We start from the raw sequence: 20,311 nt of genomic DNA, 5'->3' as shown, positions 1-20,311 counted from the left end.
AATGTTTATTTTAGAGAGAGAGAAAGAGAAAGGGCAAATGGGGGAGGGGCAGAGAGAGAGGGGGACAGAAGATCTAAAGCAGACTCCATGCTGACAGCAGAGAGCCTGATGTGGGGCTTGAACACACAAAATGTAAGATCATGACCCGAGCCAAAGTTGGATGCCTAACTGACTGAACCACCCAGGTGCCCCTGGAGCCTTTAAATAATAGGATGATTGTATATCAGCCTGGTAGTATTCTGCCTTTGAGAGCTCCTTCTGCCCAACGTGTAGAGTTAGCCCAGAGTCTTGTTGATGGCCTTGTTGCACATACAGAGTAAATATAAAAATACAACCAAACACAGGTCTGACCAGGGAAGATATCAGTGGACCAAAATTCCTGGAGACACATTTCTCGTTGAAGTCTTAACTTCTGAGCTTGGATGGTCCTCTTTCTCCCAAATTGTTGATTATTTGGCTCCTGATAAAGTTAGTCTTTCATATATCTTTGGTTCCAAGACATAGTGGGATAGCAGGTAGAAATTATATAAGACTGTATCATTTTGGGGGATTATTTATGAGTTAGTCAGGGGTTAGAGTTAACATACATAAAAGATACTGGCTTCCTGGCATATTATGGTCCCCCAATGTATGGGCTGTATCCCACCCCAACTTCCATATGATTCTTTGAATGCAGGGAAACATCTACACCTATTTGAAGTTAATTTTCTTTTTATTGGAAGTTTTTGGGGACTTACAGTATCTGAACTCTGTCTTAACACTCCTTAAGACAGAATTGTATGCCATTCTAGGAATGAAACAATGGATGAGGTTGTGGGGATTTTTTTAAGCCACAGACAGAAGCTGGCTTCGGACTAACTGGTAAAATAAAAGTTTAGCCGAAGAGGTTCCTTGAAAATACCAGAGTGGTGGCTGTAATACTGGGGCTGGTAGTTCTGTGTTTGCTATCTGTCTGCCTCCCCCAACAAAGAGTGTTTAAGCTGCTGCTGTTAACTGTTCTTTCTTTTTGCTGGGGGATGTATCAGTGAGGAGATGGCACGTACAGAGGACTTCTGAAAGAGGTACAATCCCAAGTTCATCCCCTCCCCACTTTTTTGTGTGTGTGTGCTTATGGACTATGGTTTTGTCCATTGTCTTAGACTATAAAAGCTGCAGTGAGTGGATGTCCTGTGCTACTAGAAGCTACTAGAAGTCTCCCTGCCACACATATACCTTTATATGTATATACATATACATATATATATATATGTATATACCTTTCTTTGAGAAAGAAAATCTTAATTCATGCTGAAGCTCTTGTGTGTGCCCTTGGAACAGCTAGTTAAATCTACTCTGTTTGATATGTTAATTAGGTGCCTTTTCAAAGACTCAACTGTAGTCCTCCAGAATAGAAGGAGAGAGATAAACAGGATCAGTCCACAGATGTTTACTGCTGGAGGCCTGGTGGGGAATGCAGAGTTGTTTATTGACACAGTTTTGGTAGTCTCGATCAGGAATCAGCAGACTGTGGCTCACAGACCAAATGTGGCCCTGTCTCTTGCTCTGACCGATTATTGTTTTGTCTGGGAGCTAAGAATTGTTTTTACATTTTTAAGTGCTTGAAAAAAATTGTGACGTGTAAAAATTATATGAAATTCAAATTTTAGGGCCCGTAAATAAAGTTTTGTGGGAATGCAGCCACACTTGTTCGCTTAGGTGCTGTGGCTGCTTTCACACTAAAACAACAAGGTTGATTACTTGGAACAGAGACTGTGTAGCTGGCAAAAGCCTAAAATGTTTACTGTTTGGCTCTTTACAGAAAAGTTTGCTGACCTAGATCCACACCTAGGACAATTTTGATAAAAATATAAAGCTTAAGTAATTTGGGCTAACTTTCAAGAAAGCAGCAAGGCTATATACATGATTAATTAACATGAACTGTGGCACCTGGTGCCATTAGTGCAGGCCTGTATGCTTAGGTAAGACTCTAGGGAAAGGCTGATTTGGGCTGGCTGTTTGTCTCCCTTACAAAACACAAATGTCATTGGTCTGTCAGTGTACTTGCTTTTTAATTGACTGTGAGATCCAAGGAGTTATGAAAAATGGAAATTAGAGAAGAATGAAGAGAACTTGGGAATCATTTAATAATATAAATACAAATATATAACTTTTGACTTTTGCCCATTAAGTATTTTTTAATAGTTTTAATTTAATTTAATAGTTTTAATTGGGTGTTTTAGAATTTGACAGTTGATATGGTATATTGTTGGTATATGCTATATGGTTGAAATGGTATATTTATTGGATTGTTTTAGACTGTGCATATATATAAGACCTAGAATGCAGATCTTGTTAAAATGTAAGACTTAGGTTTTCAATTCTAAGGCTTTGGGTTACATGTACAAGAAAATATGCAGGGGCACCCGGGTGGCTCAGTGGGTTAAGTGTCTAGCTCTTGACTTGGCCTCAGGTCATGATCTCAACAGTTCGTGAGTTTGAGCCCCATATTGTGCTGTGTGTTAGCTGTGCAGAGCCTGCTTGGGATTCTCGCTCTGCCCTTCCCCTGCTCATGTGTGCACACTGCCTCTCAAAATAAATAAATTAAAAAAAAAAAGAAAATACAGGCATTTTTCATTAGGTATTTATTGAAGTGTTCCAGTAAAATTCATGAGTATGGTTCTCCTAAGGATTTAGTTTAACATCCTCTCCCTGCCCCTACCACAAGGATTGCTTTATTAGAATTTCCTGGAAATGATGGGACTAATAAGGACCCTTAATGTTACCTAGCCCAAAAGTTTAACCCATGTGGCTCCTTTGACAATATCCCAAACCAATACTTTTATTTTTTAATTTTTGATGTAATTAGTTCTTTCATAGTTTAAATTTGTATATTCTATTATTATAAGATCTTTAAGGCTTGGAAACCTCCGCAGCATGATACAATTCTGTGGTGTTTTTTTTTTTTTTTTTTCCCCAGATAACATTTTTAGCTCTCAACTTGGGAGATTCCTACTAGTTAGTAAATGGGATCAGAGCCATGTTTCTTTGTTAGTTAATTTATAGCAGTGTAAATGAGCCACACAGAGAGCTTCTATGTGGTGTTCCACCCAAAAAAGAAAGTCTTCTCGGGGAAAAAGTATAGTTTTTCCAGCAGACTTCTCAGGAAGTGAGAACCACAATATTTGAATAAAAAACTTAGGAGCAGGGGTAAAGCCTCCCTGCTGAAAGTAAACATTTTAGGGGCATCTGGGTGGCTCAGTCGGTTAAACATCCGACTCTTGATTTTGGCTCAAGTCATGATCTTGCAGTTGATGAGTTCGAGCTCCACATTGGGCTCTGCGCTGATGGTACAAAGCCTGATTGGGATTCTGTCTCTCCCTCTCTCTCTGTCTGCCTCTCCTCTGCTCATTCTTTCTCTCTCTCTCAAAATAAATAAACATTAAAAAAAGGAAGTAAACATTTTAATAACTGTAAAGCAGTAAATGTTATAATGGTTAAACTCACTTTAGACTCGTACTTGCCAGTTTGGGGCTTACCTGAGCAGCAAATCAAGTGATATAGCTTACTGTGATAGTTTCTGGTGGTGCATGTGTGTGTGGGAGGGGCAACCCTTCCAAAATTATGTTGCTGCCATTTAATGCTCCACTTAAAAAATGTATGTGGTCTAAAGCCGTTTAAACATTTAGGTTAAAGAGTACTCATAGTGTCTTTTTCAAGTGAGCAGTAGCAGTGTTCATAGGAAGTCCTGGCAGCATAAGCCATTTTGTCACTATCTCCTAACTCAGGTTAGTGATGTAAAAGCTACTGGTTTATCTATCCAAAACAAAACAGTTTGGTGGGGCTGTGATAAATGAGGGTTGCTGAATTGCCTGAAAACTGTTAGCATTGGGCCTAGAAAGGGATTGCTGTTTCTAAGTTCAAGATCTCACTCTCTCCTTTGCTTGTACATGAACCTGATGTCATGAGTCTCCACAAACATGATTGTATCTCCAGGAGTTAGATTGATAATGGCTGAATGGATATTTCATTATTTCACAAATGAAAAAGTGTAATTTGACAGTTCTGTTTGACAGATACAGATTAATTCCTAGCCAGTCCAGGTGCCCCCTTTCCCATGTCCTTGCTGGAAATATAATTTAACAACAAATTACTCATCTCCAGCTTTCCCACTAGAAGACTGCCACCTAGCACACCATTGTCTTTCTGTTTCAGCTGAGTTTGTCTGTTTATTTATTTATTTAATTTATTTATTAGAGACAGTGAGTGAGAGTGGGGGAGGGGCAGAGAGAGGGAGAATCCCAAGCAGGCTATGCTTTGCCAGCACAGAGCCCAACGTGGAACTCGAACCCATGAACCGTGAAATCGTGACCTGATCTGAAACCAAGATTCAGACACTTACCCGACTGAACCACTCTGGTGCCCCTCAGCTGAGTTTATTGAATTTGATGGGAGCAAGTAGGCTTTTTTTCCCCCCTTCTTTTCAGCATCTTACTTGATTTTAGAACAGTGATGCTGTGAGATGGGACACATATAATCTCCATTCCACAGATTGGGGCCAGAGTCTTTACTGCTAGTGGTAGAGTGGGGTCTTAAATTTAGCTTTTAAGATTGCACATCCAGAGCTTCTTGGAACATATTAAACAGCTTCTCTCCCCCAGGGAATCTGTGATTTTCTGTGATTCTCTTCACTGATTGAAAACTTTTCAGAGGAACTGAAGGTTCTTAAAATGTTTCCAGGACAGAGTGTGTGATGGGGGAAAGCATCCTTTAAGGTATCCTGTTAAGTGACAGTGATTTTAAGAAAAAGTTCAGTAAGGGATATATATTCCATATTTATTAACTTTGCACATATATGAAGTATAAAGTGTAGTTCAGGAATTTTGAATATTAGAAGTTTGCAGCACAATTTAGATATAGAGCCAGAAGCAGGAAAGAAAAAAAGCATTACTGGGTATTCAACTTTATTGAAAACATTTTGCTTCCTTAATGCTTAGCTTCAGCTTATCAGTGAGAAATAAAGAGGGAAGGGACATATTGAGTAGTAACTTTTGCTTTCTCTCTCCACATGTGAGTCGTGTGGGGGAGGAGAGGTAGGTACCTGGAGATGTATGCAGCCTCCTGGGACTCTGTACCTATTTTGGGTTAGAAAGAAGAGTTTCTAAGAGGCCTGTATTAGTTATCTATTGCTGCGTAACAAATTACTCCAAAAGTTATTAGCAGCTTAGAACAATAAACATTATTTCACATAGCTTTCATAGGCCTAGAATTTGGAAGCATTTTAGCGGGGTGATCTGGCTTAGGGTTACTTGTGAGAATGCAGTCACAGTGTTGGTTGGGAGTGTAGTCATCTGAAAGCTTGACTGGGGCTGGAGGACCTTCTCCTCAAGTAATTCACTACTGCCTGGCAAGTGCTGGCTGTTTGTGGGAGGCCTCAGTTCTTTACTATGTGGATGGACCTCTCTATTGGGTGGCTTGAGTGTTCTTCCAGCATGGCAGCTGAGTGACCAGAGTGAGTGATCCAAGAACAAGATGGGAATTGTAACGTGTTTTGTGACTTAGCTTCAGAAGTCACGTTGTTATTTCCATAATATCTTTTCGGTTAAACGGGTCAGTCCAGGGACATGAATGCTGGGAGGTGGGATTCATCTCACCTGATAAATGGCTCCCTCATTGGGTGCCATCTTGGAGGCTGACTAGCACAAGACCATTTTCTACTTTTTAAAAAAAACTTATACCAAAGGCTATAATTTCAAAGACTTCAGCCTTTTTTATTACTTTCTTCCTCTGGGGCCTCTTCACTGCTTTATCCACACCTTCCTTTGGCTCCTTTTCTTAGAGTACAGGAGCAGAAGCGACAGGAGAAATAAGGTCTTCAACCAGGGTCCCTCTCCTATTGTGGAAGTGTCTCATGTGCCTGGTGAATCGGTTGCTGTTGCTTTGGCTGGAGGCTCCTCTCTCTTTTTCTTTATGCTGCATCAGCCCCCAGCTCCTGTGTGGGCGGTTGCTACTTTGTGAGAGAGGCAGTTGGTATTTCGAATTCTCCAGTAATTATTTCTGAAGAGATGCACATTATGGTTTGGCAGCAACGGAGTGAAGTTACACAATTTCACATCTCTGCAGAGGAGTCCCATCTGTTAGCACGTGCCCTTTCTCTCTGCTCCTCCTGCTGCAGTTGTTGGGGATGGAGGAGAAGTCCTACAGGGAGAGCCTTCTACAGTTTCTGTCGATGGTGGAGGATTTCTAATGTATTTGAAATGTATCCTCAAACAAATCCAGATGGTTCTGAAACTCCAGGACATCTCATCAGTGAGAAGACTTACTCGTTGTTGGATGGGTTTCTGTGGACAAGGTTTGGCTGCCTGGTGGGCAGACAGTCTTGATTAGTGGGCCCCTCCATCTAACTGTATTGTGATGTTGGCCTTCAGAGGATAGGGTTTGGGTCTCCTTTTTATTAATTTTTTTTTTTTAATTTTTTTTTTCAACGTTTATTTATTTTTGGGACAGAGAGAGACAGAGCATGAACGGGTGAGGGGCAGAGAGAGAGGGAGACACAGAATCGGAAACAGGCTCCAGGCTCTGAGCCATCAGCCCAGAGCCCGACGCGGGGCTCGAACTCACGGACCGCGAGATCGTGACCTGGCTGAAGTCGGACGCTTAACCGACTGCGCCACCCAGGCGCCCCGGGTCTCCTTTTTAAATAAAATAGCATAACATGCTGGTTTGGAGATTTGAAATATTTTCTTCACCCTTAGTTCAAGCTTTTAAAGCCTGTCCAGTGGCTTTCCAGATTACTGTTTACCTGTGGAGTCTTATATTTTAGGATGAGCCTCTGTCAGGAGTTAGAAGCTTATCTCTGGAGAACACGGCATCTGGCGTCCTGTCTCTTACAAAAAGCAATTAAACTTGCCCCCGCCCCTACCAGCTCCTGAGTAGTGTTTTATTTGGTGTTTTTTTGTTTTTGTTTTTGTTTTGTTTTGTTTTGTTTTGTTTTGTTTTGTTTTGTTTTGTTTTTCTTGTGTAGGGCCCGGAGGCGGAGGTCTGGCCAGTTTGTTTGTTGTTGTCTAGGTTTGGTCAGGGGTGGGTACGTGAGGCGTGGTGTTGGATGTTGATGTTTTTCTGCTTTAAGTAGTGATATCTTAAAATTCTGGCTACCTAAGAGGATGTTCTGCATTTTCCTGCCTTGACTCACCCACTTGGAGTCCTCTCCTTACTCTCATGCTCTGGATGACCTTGGGGCCCCACTGGTAGTGAGGGAATGTGAGCTCTGCAGCCTATACCCTGAGGTTCTACCCAGCATTCCTGGAAGAGACCTGCGTGTGCTGTTATCCTGCCCCTGGGTACCACATCGTGTCCACTTCTGCTGCATTTTAAGGCCTGTGTCCTTGACTAAATGGCCTAGAATGTACATATATAAAGTATATTTCAACTTTGGGGTAATCAGAGGGACTGGGAATTCAGAGACATGAAACTGAAAAAAAAAACCACAAAACCCTCGAATTTTGGACACTTGCCTAAATGCTAATCTGTACCTTATTAACAGTCTCCTCGGGTCAGACCACTTTAGCAGGAAGGGGTGGCACAAGTGCAGGAATCACACTTCCCTCCTGAAGCCCTTGATTCCAGCACAGTAGAGCAGGGGGTGGGAGACAAGACCAAGCCATACATTTAAGAGAGGACAGCTCTTCAAAGGGAACGGGTCGAATGAAGAACAAATGTTAATCCTTTACAGCTGTTGGTGTAGAGCTGAACAGCTTCCCCACTACTTCAGTGTACTTTTTCTGTCTATAAATGATAATCTCTTGAAAAAGAAGTCCTTTATGTGTCAGACGTTCGCCCAGCAGTGGGCACTGGTTGAGGATCACCTCTGGTTTGGGTGCTCACTCCAGTTTTGGTGATACAAAAGGGACCAGGTGTAAGGCCCCCACAGAACTCAGTCTGGAGGAAGCCTGCCGGCTTCTATTACCAGTGTTCTTACAAGGGAATGTATGAGGGAGGTCTTGGGAGAAGTCAAATGTTAAAAATCAGAATTGAAAAGAAACAGCTCCTTCCTCCCCGCCCCCCCCCCCCAAAAAAAAAACAAAGTGAAAAGCATTTTGAGCTTAACAGTTGTTCTGTCTCTAGGATGGTTCCTATGCTTGGCTATATCTGCTGTAGGAGAGAGGAGTGATGTCATTTTTTCACCTTTTTCTGTAAATAGAATTTATCTAGCACACTGTAGGCTTCCTCAAGAGAAATTTAAAATCCCAAATTGATGTGCTAGTGAGACCTACCACCTCTCTGCAGTGTCCCTACAGGTGATACACATAAGAACTATTTACAGCATTTTCTGAAATGTAAGTCTGTGGTGTACTAGAACATTTTATTAAGAATTGCAGGAAACTCCTCCTGCTCAGCCTTTAAGCTGTGTCCTTTTTTTCTTTGTTAACAATTTTATTGAGGGGCACCTCAGTAGCTCGGTCGGTTAAGTGTTTTGCTTTCTGCTCAGGTCATGGTCTCGCAGTTTGTGAGTTCAAACCCCACATCAGGCTCTGCACTGACAGCAGGGAGCCTGCTTGGAATTCTCTCTCTCCCTCTTTCTCTGCTGCCCCCCCCCCCCCCGAAAATAAATAAACATTTAAAAATATTTTTAAAAAGTTTTATTAGATATAATTCACATGCCATACAGTTCACCTATTTTAAGGGCCTGCGATGCAGTGATTTTTAGTGTATTAACAGAGTTGTGCAACTATTGCCTGTATCCAATTTTTAGAACATTTTATCACCCCCAAAAGAATCCGTACCCATTAGGAGTCACCTCCCATTCCTTTCCCATTCCACCCCTGGGCAACTGAGAATCTAAATTGTGTCTCAGTAGATTTGCTTATTGTAAACATTTTATATAAATGGAGCTATACAGTCTATAGTCTTTTGTGATTACCTCTGTTTACATCCATGTTGTAGCATGTAGCCGTACTTCAGTCCTGTTTTATTGTTGATTAGCACTACACTACATGGATATGCTGTATTTTGTTCAGTTGATAGACATATGGGTTATTTCCACTTTGGGGTTATTATGGTTAATGCAGCTATGAACACTTCCTGTGCATAGGTTTTTATGTAGATGCCTAGTAGTAGAATTGCTGGGTCATGAGGTAACTGTATTTCTAACATTTTGAGGAACTGTCAAAGTGTTTTCCAAAGAGGCTGCACCATTTTACATTCTTACCAAGCATGTGAGGGTTTCAATTTCTCCACCTCCTTGCCAGCACTTGCTATCCATCTCTTTGTAGCCATCTTAGTAGGTGTGAAGTGGCATCTCCTGGTTCTGATTTGCTTTTCCCTTATATCTAATGATATCGAGCATCTTTTCATGTACTTGTTGGCCGTTGGTATATCTTTGTTAGCAAAATGTTCGTTCAGATTCTTTGTCTACTTTTTAACTGGGTTATTTATCTTTTCATATTGAGTTATAAAAGTATGTATTCTACATACGAGTCCCTTACTATAGATGTGATTGTAAATAGTTCTTCCCATTCTGGCGGTTATCTTTTTACTTTTTTGATGGTATCATTTGATGTGTAAAAGTTTTTAATTTTGATGAACTTCAGTTTTCTACTTTTTCTTTTGTCCCTTATGTCGTATCTAAGAAGGCTTTACCCAACCCACAGTTCCAAAGATTTACTCCTAGGTTTTCTTCTAAGAGTTTTATAGTTTGAGCTCTTACATTTAGGTCTGTGATTCATTTCGAGTTAATTTTTGTATAGTTTGTGAGGAAGTGGTGCAACTTCTGTCTTTTGCATGTAGCTGTGCAGTTGTCTCAGCACCATTTGTTGAAAGATTGCCCTTTTCTCTATTGAATTAATTTTGTACCCTTGTCAAAATCAATTAATCATAGATGTAAGGGTTCATTTCTGAACTTTTATTTTTTTTTTTTAAGTTTATTTATTTTGAGAGAGACAGAAAGCATGAGTGGGGAGGCACAGAGGGAGAGAGAATCCCAAGCAGGCTCCATCCACACTGTCAGCACAGAGCCTGATGAGGGGTTGAACTCACAAACCATGAGATCATGACCTGAGCCGAAGCTGGACATTTAGCCAACTGAGCCACCCAGGTGTCCCTAAACTTTTAATTTTGTTTTATTGATACATAAGCCTTTCCTTATGTTGGTCCTACACTGCCTTGATTATGGTAACTTTGTAGTGAGTTTTGAAATCAGGACATAGGAGTCCTCCAACTTTGTTCTTTTGATTGGTTTAGCTATTCTGGGTTCTTTGCATGTCCTTATGAATTTTAGGATCAGCTTATTAGTTTTTGCAAAGAAGCCTGCTGGGATTTTGATACATGTTGTGTTCAATCTGTAGATAAATTGGGGAGTGTGGTCATGTTAACAATATTAAATCTTCCAATCCATGAATATAGGATGTCTTTTCATTTATTTAGATTTTTAATTTTTTAAACAGTTTTAGAGTATCTTGCCTTTCTTTGTGAAGTTTATTTTCAAGTATCTTATTCTTTTTGATATAATGGTAAATGAAATTATTTTTTTTAATTTTTTGGATTTTTCATTGCATGTGTATAGAAATACAATTAATTTTTTGCACATTAATTTTATATTCTAGGACTTTCTATATACAGGATCGTTTCATCTGTGAATAGAGATAGTTTTTACTTTTTCCTTTCCAATTTAGGTATCTTTTATTTTATTTTTCCTAGGCTAATTGACCTGGCTAGGACTTCTAGTACAATTCTGAATAGATGTAGCAAAAGCTGATATTGTTGTTCTTGATTTTAGGGTAAAAGCATCAATCTTTTAGCATTAAGTATGACATTAGCATTAAGGTTTTCATAGCTGTCCTTCATCAAGTTGAGGAGGTTCCCTTCTGTGCCTAGTTTGTTAGATGTTTTTTGTCGTGAAAGGATGTTGGATTTTGTCAAATTCTTTTTCTGCATATACTGTGATAATTATGTGGGTTTTGTATTCCATTCTGTTGACATACACGAATTGATTTTCAGGTGTTAAACCAACCTTGCATTCCTCGGATAAATCCCACTGTTCATGATGCATAAATTGGCTTTTTATGTGTTGGTGGATTCGGTTTGATAGTATTTGGTTGAGGATTTTTACTTCTGTTTTCTTTTTTTAATTTTTTTTTAATGTTTATTTATTTTTGAAAGAGACAGAGACAGAATGCAAGTGGGTTAGGGGCAGAGAGAGAGGGAGACACAGAATCTGAAGCAGGCTCCAGGCTCCAAGCTATCAGCATAGAGCCCGACGTGGGGCTTGAACCCATGAGCTGTGAGATCATGACCTGAGCTGAAGTTGAACGTTCAACTGACTGAACCACCCAGGGGCCTCTGCTTCTATTTTCAATAGGAGATATTGGTCTGTAGTTTTTTTCTTTCTTGTGATAACTTTAGATTTGTTATCAGAGTAATATTGGCCTGATAGAATGAGTTGGGAACTATTTTCCTCTTATATTTTTTGTAAGAGTTTGTGAGCAATTGATATTAGTTCTTTAAACATTTGGCAGAATTCACCAGGCTGGTCCATGTTTTTGGGGGGCGGGAGGAGTTTTTAATTTACCAATTCAGTTTCTCTCCTTGTTTTAGATCTATTCAGATTTTCTATTTCCTCTTGAGTCAGATTTAAGTAGTTTGTGTCTTTCTAGGAATTTTTCTACTTTATCTAAGTTATCTAATTTGTTAACATGCAATATCTCATTTTTAAATGGAATTAATAAGCCCTGCTCTGCCTTTTTCACAGGGTTGATTTGAGGATCAAGTTAGGTAATGCTTTGAGGATCAAATAAGTGAAATGTTTTACTTGTTCTGAATTCTTAGTTGTAGGAAAACATAACCATATTTTACCACTGTCTGCAATTTATGCAGTTTACCATTTCTACTGTGTTCCTCCTTTGTTAATTACATTTCAGGGGAGAGGTTGTTGCTCTTGTTCCCAAAAGAATATGAACTAAGATTGGGTTCAAAGGGGAATTAAAGTCATTTGGGGGCCTATTTCTGCCTATTTCCTGAAGAGTAGCAGAACTTCTAGATCCTATGCTGGGGATCCTATGTCAGGGTCAGAGGACATCAGTGCCCCATTAAGGAAATCAGTTGTGGGCTCTGATTCATTCTGCTCTCAGCTAGCACTGAGAAAACCTGTTTCCTTTCCTCTCTGAACAAATGCCGAGCTTATCCAGTCACTGATTCCCTAAGCTTTCCTGTAATCCATACCTTAGATGCACTATATTCATTCATCCCACTTCTGCCCAGCTTGCGTCAAAGTCAGTAATAAAGGTTCTCTTAAAATACAGCTTAGCTGGCACACCTGGGTGGCTCAGTTAGTTAAGTGCCCAACTCTTGATTTCAGCTCAGGTCATGAACTCATGGCTCATGAGATCGGGCCTCACGTTGGGCTCTGTGCTGACAATTCAGCTTGCTTGGGATTCTCTCACCCCTTCTCTGTCTCTGCTACTCCCTAGCTTGTGCTCTCTTTCTCTGAAAATAAATAAACATTAAAAAAGAATTATTTCATATAATGCTCTAGAAAGTTCTCTTCATTTGCTGAATATGAAGGCAAATTCAAAGAAGGAATCTCTCCTTTAGAAAGGGAAGAGAAGTTGGTGACATAAAAACTGACTCCTTAAGATCAGAAGTCCAGCAAGTGCTGGTGTTTTCTGTAAACATGTTTCTATAAAGACATGTGAGGTGGCACTCATAAGAAGGTGGTAGTTTTTTCCCCTCACTGTTGTATTTGGTTGTTCTCTGAAGGGATTTTGAGTGTGGCTCTTGTTTCCTTAACTGCATTATAAGCCCCATGCACTTATTTTGTGGTCTCTTCATGCCTAGTACAGTATATGCTGCAGGTTATAAGAGCCTGTGCCTGGTTGGTTAGATGATTATTTTAGAAATTATTTTGTGATTTGGTTTTAGGACTTCAAGTCCTGATGAAGCTGATGGTTAAATTAATTAGGAAGTGTTGACTATTGAACATCTGATTTGGATCCTTATGTAGAATATCTTAGTACTGTGGTTTGTAGTCAATTGCTGTTATACATTTATAAAACTTCACTGTCAGGGCGCCTGGGTGACTCGGTTGAGCTTCCAACTGGATTTCAGCTCTGGTCATGATCCCACGATCATAGAATTGAGCCTCATGTCGGGCTCCATGCTTGAGATCTCTCTCTTTCTCTATCTCTCTCTCTCTCTCCCCCTCTCTTCCCCTTGCACGTGCATGCTCTCTCTCTCTCGAAAATAAAATAAAATTAAAATTAAATAAAACTTCACTGTGGTTGCTGGGCCTTCCAAGTTTGTGTTATTGTGTCTGCATATCTTTTATGTGGCCCTGAATAACAAAGACCCACATTTTGGGCTTGAGTTCAGAGGTGCAGGCCAGTGTCTTGGTAACTAGGGGTCCTATTCTATAGTTGCATAGATTGAAGTTGCCTGATTATGAGATATATTACAATATGAGGATTGTACAACTGTAGGATTATCTCTCCCAGTGAGGATAGAATAAAGTAGATAGGAATAACTCCATCTGTTTGAGATATGTAGCCCAGCATGGTCACATGGGTTCATCATCTTACTTCTGAGCATTCAGAAGTATGGCACTGGAGCTTTGTTCCTAGAGACTGTCCCTCTGCTTTCTGTCTTTCAGATGCTCCCCCCCACCCCCCTCAGTGGATATGATAGCATAGATCAGTATATTTGTGTCATACCATAGCATTGAACCCGTACTCCATACCCCTTCTTCCCTTGGCTTGTGTTCACACTTGGACTTTCCCATGAATGAAGAGAAATTAGATGAATGAAGATAACTCTGGAGTTAATTGGGGGACGGTCTAACATGGTTGAACCATGGCCTGCCTGTGCCCCAACGTACTCCCAACTGCCTTCCTCTCTCTCCCCCTCCTCTTCCCCTTGTGTGTGTGTGTGTGTGTGTGTGTGTGTGTGTGTGTGTTAACCATTCTGAGCCATGGTTTCTTCATCTGTGAGATGGAGTTAAAAAATACCTCACAGGGTTGTTGTGAGGACTGAATAAGTATCTAGAGTGTCAGGCACTTACAATAATATTATAATGAGGAAAAAATTTTCAGGAGACACTTAAAAAATCACCTTTGACAATGAATCCCACCCCTCTGTCTTGGGAGGAGGAGAGGGTGAGCTGGGTTGGGGATGGAAATAGGAATCTTGCGGTGAAATGGAGAAAAAGAGAAATCGGTAAAAGGAAAGTAAGTTTAGGTAAGAAGAGATTTTTGCACTTAATAAGAAGGATTCTGGACCTCAGAATATGTTTTATGTCTTTATATGTTTCAATTGAATAACTTTGCTTTTTCCATGTAACATGTCTTAGGAGATCCTACCCTGTTAGCACATACAGATCTACGTTATGGTTTAACCTCCCTATAGTATTCCATTGTGATGTTGCGCATGCAGTGATCTTTCAGTGCCCTGTGATACTTTATAATTGCCACAGATCAGTGTGTAGGAACCAGCACTTCAGTGAACATCCTCATTCTCGTACATATGTGTATGGCCCTCTTTGTGAGCATAATTAAAATAAATTCCTAGCAAGTGGCATTGATGAGTGAAAGAATCTATTCTTTTTTTTTTTTAAGTTTATTTATTTTGAGAGAGAGTGAGTGCATATACATGTGAATGAGGGAGGGGCAGAGAGAGAGAGAGAGGGAGAGAGACTCCCAACCAGGCTTGAACCCACAAAGGGCGAGATCATGACCTGAGACACAATCAAGAGTTGATGCTTAATCGACTGAGCCACCCAGGCAGCCCTGGCTATTAAAAAAAAAAAAACAAAATTCTTATTTGTTTGTACCGTTTATCATACAGAATTTATTCTTTATTTCATTTGTTCGGTGGAAAGCACCAGGGATGTTTTGTTGTGTTTTGTTTTTTTTTTAATGGGAGGTGGGGAGGAGGACTTACCATCTGATTGCTCACTAAAATTGCTTGCTGCCTCCAATTCATAGGTTCCTTAAAATGGAGTTTCTGTCTGTGTGTTCTCTTTAATCCTCCTTTTGATTGTATGAGTTTTTGTTTGTAAAATGCTCAGTCACCGTGCCTGACACTGTAGTCAGTGCTACTTCCTCCCTTTTCTTCCCTCTCATTGTTCTCTGACTTTACCCCAGGCCTTGTGGGTGGCTGCTTGTCTGGCCCCGAATGGGGCCAGCCTAAGGCCAAGGTCACCACGCAGGCCAGCAGTTTGCATCCCCCTTCAAATCAATGTTCTTTAAATATCCAGCAGTTATTAGAGAAAAGCTCCATGTAAGGAGCCTGTGAAGAAAGATCTGCAGACTTAGGCCAAAGTTTGGTTGTCCCTTGACCTTCTGCTGCGCTCTGCACGACAAAATCTGAACCACTGTCCAGAGAAGGAAAATATTTACTCCAGTTTGTTCCTGGGGTTTGATTCTCTCCCCAGGGTGGTCTGCCTAATGTCCCGTCCTGCCACAGCCGGGTGCTGGCGAGATCGGTTCCCCCACCCACTCCCACTGGGTGTTTAGCGTCCCTTCAGTCCAGTCTTGATGTCAACAGGAATGACGTAAGGGGGCTGAACTGTGTTTGAATGAAACCTGCTTGAATTTATGTGCTCCCTCTCAGAGCTTTAGTCCACACTTCAAAAGGTGCTTAAAACTGCACTTGCAACACATTTTTTTTGAGCATTCTCAAAGGTGACAAGCTTTATTCTTAGAAGTTAAGATTTTTTTCCACCGTAGCTGAAGAGTTTTTAAACTTCAGTGAGTGTAGTGATCAAAGGGGGATTGAGGTTATAACTATAAAGTAGTGAAAGAGCCCTTTTGAGGACCCTAAAAAGTGGTCCAGAAATACAGTCTTCAGGAACAGTGATTCCTAAATGCCAGCCAATAAAGAAGGCTGTTGGATTTTCTCTGTTGGGGAAACATTTTCTTTGAGTTTCGGGGGCTTTGTGGACCCTCTCAAAATTTATCTGTGAACACTTCTTAAATTACTTACTATAAAAGTCACTCATTTTCATGTATTGGTTCTCAGATTCTGTTTTAAGGCCTTAGAGTCAGACCTGTGTCTTCAACTTGGATGCGAAAGACTGGATTTGAGGTTAGGAAGAGGCCAGGTGTATGTCTGTATGATACAGGAGGCCTGTTCAAATTTTGGCAGCTTTCTCACTTTATATGTCAGGTATTCAGGAATTCATAAAAGGGACCTTCTGTAGCTAAAGGACAGGGGCCGATGGACAGATCTAAAAGGAGCTTCTAGACAGTGTTTTACCAAAAAATTAGAATCTGAGGGGGAACAGACAAGCATGTTTGAGAGTAATGCCAAATCTGAAGTGTTAATACATGTTGTTTTCCAAGTGGTTCTGTCTTGTCTTCTCTTAAATGAGATTGTACATACGAAAGCAGCTAGCAAGCAGGTTCTCCGTGTATGTTAGCGGAGTATGTTTCTCATCCTCAAAAATACTGTTGTTAATAGCATGTCACCGTCTGAGGCTTTTAAACTGTTTTGTAAGCCTGTCTTCCAACTTAATATACCTTCAACATACTCCAGTTATGTTCAACTCCAGTATGTTGAAGGTATATTACACATACACAATGTCAGGCTGCTACCCCAGTCTTCAAAATGTTGATATTCTGTGCCTTTTCTTTTGAAAATAGGATAAAATGGGGGGAAAACCTTTTTACATGAGAATAGCCTATGTCCTGAGTAAGCATAAAAAGCATCTATGTTTTAAAGCACCCCTGGGCGATTCACACAACCTTCTGTCTAGATTTAAGAGAGGCTGATAATTGAAAGGAAGAGTTTTGTTAACAGCAACAAATGTGGCAGAAGTGGAAATGTCGCTCTATTTTTGGATTTCCTCTGTGTTTGCTTTGAACTCATCTACTGATCTAATCTCTTCAGTGTCTGTGTTCACGAAGCTGCCAGGCTGTGCAGTGCTTGTCAGAATCATCCAAACTCATCAAACTCCTTTCAGGAAGAGAGCATCTCAGCACACCCTGGAGGAAGATTTTTAAGGAATACAGGAATTTTGTAAAAATAGAAGGATGAATAGAGGTAGGGCAGTTACATAACAGTGTTTGCAGATGAAAAGCCAGCCCTGACTGCTGTGGCTAGAACCCTTAACTGGGAGAAGATTGAGAAGCGGAGCCTGCCAGGAAGGGTGGCGAACTTTTTGCTCTGTGGTAGCTGATGTGTACATTCTCTTTTAGGGCAGCACTGGGTATGCAGGCTCAGCGGGCCCTGGGAGACTTGGCTGATTCAGAGTGCAAATGTAAATCAGATCTTACCCAAACCTACCTTTTTGAGTTTCCTGGTTTGTTTTCTTGTTTTACATTCTCACAACTCCCAAAACTGGTGAGCAGTCCTTTCCCACCCACTCTGTCCCACCCCGCAGTACTTTCTAGTGGTGACTGAAGATACTGGACCAAGGTGGGGTCCTCAGGGACTAGGTGCAGACTGGGCATGTTAATTTGCCTGCACTGGGGTGGTGTCTTCCAGGCGGGGCTCCTTCAGCTGTCTGCTCAGGCTGAAGTCAGTGAGGGGCGATGGTTTTCCTTCCCCATTCCACTGGTGGGTGTCTCACTTCAGAATGCAGCCAATAAAACTCCTTAATCCTTAGAGCTATGGGGCTGGGCTAGGCAGCGTTAGAACTTCTGTGTGAATGCTGAGATCCTTCTCCTTTGTTCCTCTTTTGCCGGTTTCAGGCTGCCTGCCCTGTCTCTCACGCTGTGAGGTGCTCTCCCTCTCTCCAGTTCTTAGCTTGGGAAAAGCAGTTGATGGAGATGGGGACAAGAAGGGAGGACCTAAAAGGAGTTTCTGCCCTTTTTTAACAGAGAAGATTAGGGCAGAAACCAAAAGCTAGGAGAGAGGTCAGTGAAAGGTCTCCTCCCCTTGGCCTTTGGAAGGCGTCAGGTTGATGGTGAAGGCGTCTGCGAAATAGCAAGAAGAGGTTCCAAGAAGTGGGTGGGTGGGAGTCACACTGTACTCTCCTGTCTGTAGCCTCGCCCTCCCCTCACATTCTCTCAGGTTTGTAGGAAAGGACAGAGGAGTGGTGTGTGGGGCTCAGGGATCCCACGAGGGAGACTGACGGTGAATGTTAGTAAGTCAGTGGCAAGGAGAAGACATCGGAGAAATTACATAACAAATTTTTATTGTGATCAGCTCCCAACATCACACAGGAAAATAGAACCTCCATATTCCCACTGCTGAGATTATATAATTAATCAAGATTTTCTCAAGACTTGCTTCCAACGTTCCCTTTTTCTTCCTTTTCCTTTTGTTTTGTTAAATAAAGCAAATTCCAGGTATCGGGTCATCTGTGTCAATATGCATCCCTAAAATATTTGGACACATACTATGATGTAATTATTAATAATATCTCATTTACAAAGTTGGTTCAAATTTCTTTTAATTGAGGTATAACTGATACATTAGCTTCAGGTGTATACTGTAAAGAGTCAGTATTTGTATATTTTGCAAAATGATCACCACAGTAAGTCCAGTCTGTCACCACACATAGTTTCAAGATTTTGTTGTTGTTATTATGGGTATACATATTTCCAGCACTTTGAGAAGGTCATCAACCTGTAAGGTCCCCAAACCCCATAGTTTAGGGGTTTTTACCCATACTTTGGCATCGTTGATTAAATCACTGGCTATTGGTGATTAGACTTCACTTCCTGCTTCCCTCCTCCCCTAAGGTGAGGGGGGGGGGTGGAGCTGAAAGTTCCAACCTTGTCTACTGCTTGACCTTTCTGGTGACCAGCCCCCATCCTGAAGCTAGAGGGGCCACCAGTCACCTCAGGAGCATACAAAAGACACTTATCATTCCTGAGAGTCCCAAGAGTTTTAGACCTGTGTTGGGAAACCAGGACAAAGAACAAATGTATATTTTTATTGTACCATACATGTTGAATCTAAAAAGCTCATGGTAAGCACCAAAACTTAAAGTAAGTGATAACTGTCTATATTTTGATATAATCGAGATTCCATTTTCTGTAACTGACTGGATGCTAGGTTATGAGCAGGGGTGCTTAGACCTGGCCTGGCTTCTCCCTGAGCCTACAGCATCTGGATACATGTAAATCTTTGCAGCGCTGGGTTTCTGGTGATGTGTTTTCATTGTCGCTTGTCTACCCTTCCCCATCAGCACAGAATTCATAACAGTTCAGATGTGTGTGTGCAGATTTTCCTATGTATATATCCACAGACATGTTAAATTTTTGGTACACTTTAAAACATTCTTGTTAAAATTTTGTGTGTAATGCAGTTGAGTTGAAAATATTTTTATTTTGAAACTTTTCGCAATTGTGCAACAGAGAAGGTAGCACAGTGAAAACTCCTGTATACCCATCCCCAGATTCAACAGTTATCAAGATTTTGCCACATTTACTATTTTTAGAAAGAAATTCTTTTGATGTATGTTAAAGCAAATCCCAGATACCAAGTGTTGAGAGCTTTCTTAAGATTTCGGTATTAATAATAGTTAAATGTGTATTTGAAAACAAAACTTACATTGGACATTGATAGAATACCTGAAGCATCTGTGCAGAATACAGTTTGTAAGCCACTGCCTACCTAATTGTAGTCCTAAAGGAGTTTTGTGAAAATATGTGTGGGTGGTTTAAAAAACTCTTCCTGTGGTGCTCACTTTTTTGTTCCTGGATTAGAAGTAGGGCTAGAAAGTAGGATTAGAGGGTCATCTCTGAGTTTCTTTAATTGTTTGTTTGTTTGTTTGTTTGTTTGTTTGTTTGTTTGTTTTGAGAGAGAGAAGAGAGGGCTCAAGCAGGGAAGGGTCAGGGAGAGAGGGAGAGAGAGAATCCCAAGCAAGTTCCACACTGTCAACTGTGGGGCTTGAACTCATGAACCTATGAGATCATGAACTGAGCCTAGCTTAACCAGCTGAGCCACCCAGGTGCCCCTCTGAGTTTCCTTTAAAATCACAAGATACCATGATAATACCAATTTATTCGGTTTTTGTTGCTGCTATTCGATCGTTATTTCAGGTAACTAGTCAGGAAAGTACTATCTTAGTTTGTGCTTTAAGGAAATACCCTCACTTTCACCTTCCTAATTGCAGCATTCCTTCTAATAAGACCCAGATTAGAAAGGATCCTTATTTTTCACAAGTGTTTTGAGAGAATACCTGGCCCAGTTTGAGACAGAACTTCTAAAAAAAAAACTTTATTATTGTATGATTTATGTCTTAGTAAAATAAGAACTATTGGTAGTGGTGGTGGTGGTTGCTTTTAAGTAACATTGATTCTCTTTTTAAATTTTATTAAATCCAGTCGATTTTTCTTTCTTAAGTAAGCTCTATGCCCAACGTAGGGCTTGAACTCATGACCCGAGATGACCT

At 40.7% G+C, this 20,311-nt stretch overlaps 1 protein-coding gene across 11 annotated transcripts in view; it reads left to right on the top strand.

The window, feature by feature from the left end:
- Positions 1 to 20,311, top strand: part of TACC1 (transforming acidic coiled-coil containing protein 1) — a 121,592-nt gene that overhangs the window by 67,594 nt on the left and 33,687 nt on the right. The window lies entirely within an intron of this gene.

The sequence above is a fragment of the Prionailurus bengalensis genome, chromosome B1 (assembly GCF_016509475.1).
Source record: "Prionailurus bengalensis isolate Pbe53 chromosome B1, Fcat_Pben_1.1_paternal_pri, whole genome shotgun sequence".
NCBI classification, from domain to species: Eukaryota; Metazoa; Chordata; class Mammalia; order Carnivora; family Felidae; genus Prionailurus; species Prionailurus bengalensis.
This window is presented reverse-complemented; position numbering and strand designations above follow the sequence as displayed.